The sequence below is a fragment of the Lathyrus oleraceus genome, chromosome 4 (genome assembly GCF_024323335.1).
Source record: "Lathyrus oleraceus cultivar Zhongwan6 chromosome 4, CAAS_Psat_ZW6_1.0, whole genome shotgun sequence".
Taxonomy (NCBI): domain Eukaryota; kingdom Viridiplantae; phylum Streptophyta; class Magnoliopsida; order Fabales; family Fabaceae; genus Lathyrus; species Lathyrus oleraceus.
Window position 1 is genome coordinate 206,601,719 of NC_066582.1, and position 7,123 is coordinate 206,608,841.

At 37.1% G+C, this 7,123-nt stretch overlaps 1 long non-coding RNA gene across 4 annotated transcripts; it reads right to left on the reverse strand.

Moving 5' to 3' along the window:
* Positions 1-1,189: 1,189 nt before the first annotated feature.
* On the reverse strand, positions 1,190-3,779 carry LOC127074542 (uncharacterized). Of its 4 annotated transcripts, XR_007786034.1 has the most exons (5): positions 3,205-3,779; positions 2,203-2,474; positions 1,931-2,091; positions 1,775-1,835; positions 1,190-1,505 (listed from the first exon to the last, which is right to left on the reverse strand). It is a non-coding gene; the product is annotated as an uncharacterized LOC127074542 (long non-coding RNA). The 4 variants fall into 4 exon arrangements; XR_007786033.1 differs by having other exon boundaries at positions 1,775-2,091; XR_007786035.1 differs by having other exon boundaries at positions 1,753-2,091.
* Between the last annotated feature and the right edge of the window lie 3,344 nt (positions 3,780-7,123).

The following is a 7,123-nucleotide window of genomic DNA, read 5'->3' on the forward strand; positions in this document are numbered from 1 at the left end:
CTGATTTTATAGTGAATTTTGTGAAGAAGTTGTTATGTGACACCCTTGTTTGTGTAGTTACTCTGATAAATAATTGTTGTTGTTATTGAATAATTGGGGTATTTAGAAGGGTGTTACAATTAGCATGGAGTACAAGATTCAAAAACCCTAGACACAAAGAACATAATATTGTGTACAAACCCCCTTTCTTAAAACATGAGAGTTGAGTCTTCTTATATAACAATGTCTTCTAGTATTTTTCTCATTGGATAAAGATATGATTTTTTCCAAAATTAGTGAAGATATTATTGAGATTTGTTGCTCCAAATAAGCTCCACAAAATAAGATTTGATTTGAATTCAAATTTAAATCTCCTAGATTTAAATTTAAATTAAGTAAATAATCAAATAAATCTAATTGCTAAGATATAACAACAATATTTGTTGCACACATCATAAAAAATGGATCTCATGTAACTTAAAAACGCACACAGATAGCAACATATCTTTGTTCTGTAGACAAGGGATACATGTTGCACACATGTTGGGGCATTGGTTTCCACATGTGTCCTTCTACTCCAAAACAACTTGAAACCTCCATTATTGTTTTGTATAATGCAGTCAATCCACAATCTCCCCATTTGGCAAATTTTGGAAAAATAACATTCTTCAAGAACATACAAGAGGTGCAAACCATAAGGTTGAGCAATAACACATCACATATGGCATACATCAGAGCACAACCAACAATAATACAAATCAGATTAGTCGGCAGCAAAAATAAGTAGCATTGATAGTTTCTACATGTCATACCCCAAAATTCACCATACCCTTCACAATGATCATATAGGTCACTAACCCTAATCATTTGCATATCTTCATAAGCATTCATTTCATCTGCATAAGCATGGTTCAACAGAAGAGGACATTGACTTGGATTCACAACTTTGTGCTTGCACCTAGTGGAAACTAGGGTTTCTTAACCCTAGCAACTTAAGGTGGCTCAATCAATCAAACCATATTCAATTCTTATCAAATTTAATTCCATCTCTTGATTCCCTTCATACCTTGGTTCATTCCATATTCAATTCATGTTTAATTTAAGTTACAAGTTAATCTTGTCCATTTCAAGTCATATCCATTTCGAATTCCATACAAGTTTCAAGAATCAAGATCAATTCAAATTCTAGGCAAATAATCAAGGTCATTCATTCAAGAACCAATGCAATTGAATTCATAAATAACAAAATCCATTACAATGTTCATTACATGGAAAAAAAAAACACCAAAATTTGGCAATTTTGACCAAGTGTTGACTTTGGTCGACAATTGACTTTTTGGTCAACTTTGACCAAAGTCAACCCAATACTTTTTTCCATCCTAAAACCCTAAATCCTCAATTCTAATCCTAATCTTCAAAACCCATCTTGATCTTTGGTTTTCCAATTGTACATGTTGCTTCATAATTCCAATTTTGGTCATCATGTTGCCTTGTCTAACCATCCTTCATGTGCACATGACCAAGACCTGTACTCCACAAACATGTCAAAGTGAATCACAAGTCAGAATTTAAGGCAATGAATACAAAAATGCAGAGCAACCATGAATTTTTGTCATGAGCATGAGTGAAGCTACATGAACCATTTGCCAACCCATGCATATCAAAGCTGCACCATGAAAACCATGAGAAAACATAGGCCATGATACAAACAAGTCAACAATGCACATCATTACCTACTGCATAAATAAGATCCATTAAGCAATTCACTCATACCTGTTGTATAATGCATACTGACCTGTAACCATGATGCAAAACCATTCACCAAACATGAACAAACCTACAGAACCGCAGGCTCCCTGCATAAAATAAGTCAGAGTTCAAAGGCCATTGCAAGCTGCAACATGAAACACAAGTCAGGAGAACTGCTGCACAAGTCCACAATAATTCTTACTGCAATGCCATGCTACAAGAAGCATTCATGCATCCAAAATCAAATGGCAAACATTAAACAACTATGCCAGCAAAATCCTGCAACCAACATCTTGTACCATCAAACAAGTCCATTAACAAGCAGACCACATTAAGAGCATGCCACCAACATAGACCTACAATCTGCAACAATAGTATAATGTCACAAGCAAGGTACAAATCACAAGTTTCCCAAACCAAGTTCATACCATACCAAAGGGGAATGCAAGCTCAAAGTCAGAACCATTTAATCACCTAATGCAAACCACAAACTAAGGTAGTAGACCATGAGCACATAAGCTGTAGAGCCACCCTGCTACATCAGCACAACTGAACTACTCCACAAACAAGAATCACAATCACCTTCAACTTGCCAAGATGCAAAGAACCCTGCCAATTACCTAAGTCAGTGGCACACAAACTGAACATAATATATGCAGAGTAAATGCAAGTTAGGACACTCCCCAAGCAGTGCAAAACAACACTGTAAGGACAAATGCAGACTTCATGTATCCTGCAAAACCACCCTGCAATGCATCAGAAGTAACCATTACAAGAGCATGTTGTATTTCAAAAGTTTTGCAACATTAATGATCCAACCTATAAAATCCAAGCAAGCATCATTAGTCCAAGCCAAATTTCATACAAGTAATACAGAGTAAGCATGGTGGAGCTCTAAGGGATGCATCTCGAATTCAAGGGTTGCCACAACATCATTATTCAATCCAAGAGAAATGCAAGATATAATTATTAGTGGCCATGAATAAAAGGCAGTAAATCGCAGCAAGACAAAACCAAGTACAAGTTGCAATATATACCAATACAATATAAATAAAGGAAACTGTACAAAAATAAAGAGAGAAAAAGAAAAATAAGTCCAAATAAGATTCTAGAATGTGGGGAAAAAATGATTGCCTAATCATCATCCATGAATTTTGGAAGGGATTTCATTTTAATTTCCAGCTCACACAATCCTGCTAATAGAATTTGAATCCAACAAAATTTCCACACTACAAAATTCACTTCACCCTATTTAAACCACAACTCAAATTAAGAGCCTCTCTGGATTCTCTCTCATCTTTTTTGGACTTGCAAAATCATTCATCATAATTCTCTCAATCCCTCAATCCTCACTCATAAAAATCTCACTCCATTCAACATCAGAACAAGAATTCAGAGAAGAGGTAGAAGAACAAGGAAGATTAAAGAATAAGAGGAGCCCTAAAGAGAAGGAAGGATGGAAGCTAAGAAGTGTACCTGAGGTTCTTATTGCCGCCACCACCGCCATCTTCGTCATCGTCTCTGATAGGTAATTTTTTAACTCCATTTCGTTCTATTTCGATATGGTTACTGAAATGTAGTGTCAAGTTAGGGGGATCAAAGCCCTAACCTGTTGGATTTTGATCCTCATTATATTCTGTTTAATTTCTGGAAATCGGACTTAGGGTTCATGAACATTTAGCTTCGATTTGGTCAATGGACTTGGATTTAGGTTATTTTGATTGGACTTTTGGATCATGGAGGTGATGAGGGAGATTTTGATGTGTAGATTTTCATGTTTGGAGTTCCGCCGTCGACGGTGATGAGCTCCAGCGCGGCGAAAGCTCGCTTCTCTAGTCAGTATTGGAGGGAGAATTTTTGAGTTGAGCTGGAGTGTGGTATGGCACGTGAGGGAGGCTGGCTCCGCTTGGTCTCATTTGTGAGATTGTTTGGGCTTCAGGACCATTCAGTGGATTGACTACACTTCATGTAGTCTCCTGCTACACCCCTCTCTGTTACAGTGAATTTCCAATGGACCTTTTCAGCATGGGTCTTGCACCCTTTCCCCATTTGTCACCTTATTCTACTGTTCTCCACCCCCTTGATTATATTGTTTTGTCTTTTTACTTTAATATTTCTTTTTGTTTTATTATTTGCCTTATTTTTATGCTATTTTTTGTTTTTTTTCTATTTTTGTTAACACACAATTGGATCTAGCTTTTAATGCAAATTAACATTTAATTACTAACATTTATTTCATTTTTTTATTTTTGTTTTTATCGCTTGATTGATTAGTCTTCCATATTTTAAATCATCGATAGATTGACATTTCGATATATTTAACCTTCTTTGATTCAAACATGTTGATAAGTGATTGTTGGATTATTTTTGACACTTTGAATCATTGATAGGTTGTCCCTAGATGCGCCATATTTTGAGTCATTTGATTTGTGGATAGATAATCCTAAGTAATCATTCCTTTCCTTGCAAATTGACTCCTAACATCTAACTTCTAACATTTAGATTACGTGATGCTAACTTCTAACATTTAAATTTTTGCAATTTATTTATGTACTTTATGTATTATAATCATTACCATTCTTCATCATTATTGCTTTATTTTTTTATCTAATCTAAAATGAACAAAAACATGATAAAATGGAAAAGACTAAAAAAACCTAATTTGAGGACTATTGGATTATGGACTTAATGATTGACCTTAGCATTAGACATGACATGTTATAGACCATATGGACCTTTGTGTATGACCTAAGCTTGGAGACTTAGAGGACTTGTTTGTACCCTTGCTTGGACCTTGGACCAATGTGATTGACCTATGCAACTTGGTACATTATGGACTTGTAATATTTCATTACAAGAGAGCATTCATGGGACTACCTTAGGGAGACATGCTTTATAATTCCATTGTTCACTTGTTAGCTTAGGACACAATGCACACACAAGGATTTCTCTTGGGCTACCATACAATGAGACCCTTTATTTCTCGCACAAATTCCTTGTATTTTTCATGTATCCCTCTCCCTACTTTAGTGTACTTTTTACTCACTTTTCTTTGTCTTGTTGTGGCCTGTTATCCAACCTTAGGAGTTAGGATCGTCACCATTTCATAAGCAATAAACAAACCCTTGATCCAACGTCAAGTGGTCTTTTCTCAAACCAAATTCAAAACATAATAAATTGCGATTAGGATTGTATGCCACGAGCCTTAAGTGGTAAAGAAGGGATGAGAGTGGAGCTTTCCTACCCTCATTCTGAGTATTTAGAACACAAGACGCTGGCTTGATAGTTCGAAATATTCACCTTTACCTATAACCTTTAGTGTAATCCGAAGTTAAGAACTATCTCTTTCCAAAACATAAAATTAATATCAACTCATCAAACCTTTTGTTTGAGCCTTAGGGCATCACTCCGATAACCCCTTTTCAAGGAAAAATCAACCAACACACACTTATTTTCTACTCTAAACTTTGGAGCTCTGATTCCTCATTTCACAATGAGGATACGTAGGCACGAGATCCCCAATCCTTGGCGAGCATACTAATACAAAATCCATTTTTTTCTCTATAAACCTTTAGCAAGTAAGCATTAAGATGATGACACCCATTCAAGAAAATCCAATCTAGATGGTTCCCGTCGAGTACGATGGGTGTGAGAGGTGCTAATACATTCCCCTTGTATAACTGACTCCCAGACTTGTTTGTGGTTGTGATGACCATTCTTTTGGGGTTTTCTCGACATTTTCCCTTTCCTATGGAATAAATAAAAACCGATGGCGACTCTGTATTTTTCACGTAGCGACACTATACATTATAGTCAGTAGTCAAACATCAAAGCTTACTATTAAGACACCCACAAAATTAGTACACAAAAGCCAGGTGCCAGGCCAGATGCATCAGGAAGTGTGCACATATAAAATTAGTTAGTACCAGTCAGCACTTAGTACATTTTGGCAAAACAACTCTTCAAGCAGAAAAGCAGTTAAGTATCAAATATATAATTAGACCAACAACAACAGTAGCAATAGAAGAACCAAACAATAAACATCAAAGCATACATCAGCAGTAGAAGCAACACAAAATAAAGCACAGTTCATAAATCATGAGTTAGTTACACACACACACATATAAACAATTCTCCATAAACAATTAACATGCAACCATTCAATATAAGTTAGTCATACATGTACACACACTTAGTAGTCAGTAGTCACAACCACCATTCCACTACACTTCTTTTCTCCCCCTTTTTTCCGTAATTTGGTCAATCTCCATTAGCAAAATTATAAATAGTTAGGTCAATATTATCCATGAGCATAATCAGTGAACTTACTAGTCAAGAACACACAAAATTAAGATTTGAAACTATCAACAACCATGAGTATAGATGTTGAACAGAAATCCAAAACATCATGATCCTCCATCATGCAGAGCCGACCACTCGGATCTCACTGCTAACGACACTGCTATGGCCAAGTATGACTTCGACAATCCTATCTATTAAGCCGAAGAAGGGGCTGAGGAAGATTGTGAATTGCCTGAAGGGTTAGGCAGATTGTTGAAACAGGAGGACCGAGCTATTACACCTTATCAGGAGGTGGTTGAGACCATCAACGTTGGTACCGAAGACGACAAGAAAGAGATCAAGATCGGGGCCAGTTTACAGGCCGAGAGGAAAGACCGTTGATCATGTACTTGACTGTGTTAGAAAGGTCAATGGGTTGTGTGCTCGGTCAGTATGACGAGTCAGGTCGAAAAGAGCATGCAATATACTACCTTAGCAAAAGTTTACCGACTGTGAACAAAGATACTCATTGCTCGAGAAAACTTGCCGCGCTTTGGCATGGGCTGCTCGCCGACTAAGACAGTATATGTTGACTCACACGACTCTATTGATATCAAAAATGGATCCAGTCAAGTATATTTTTGAAAAGCCATCACTTACCGGAAAGGTTACTAGGTGACAAATGATACTGACAGAGTATGACATCCAATACACTTCACAAAAATCCATCAAGGGAAGTGTCTTATCAGACTATCTTGCAGAGCAACCGATTGATGATTACCAACCTATGAGGTTTGACTTTCCTGATGAGGACATCATGTTTCTCAAATCGAAAGATTGAGAGGAACCACTCCCGGAGGAGGGGCCTGACCCTGAATCCAAATGGGTTATGATGTTTGATGGGGCGGTCCACGTCAATGGTCGCGGAGTTGGTGTAGTGTTGACCACACCGGAAGGGGGTTCATATGCCATTTGGTGCCAAAATAACTTTTCCCTGCACCAACAATGAAGCCGAATACGAAGCCTGTATCCTAAGACTTGAGGAAGCCGTCAATATACAGATTAAAACCCCGGATGTATACAGGGATTCAGCTTTGGTCATCAATCAAACCAA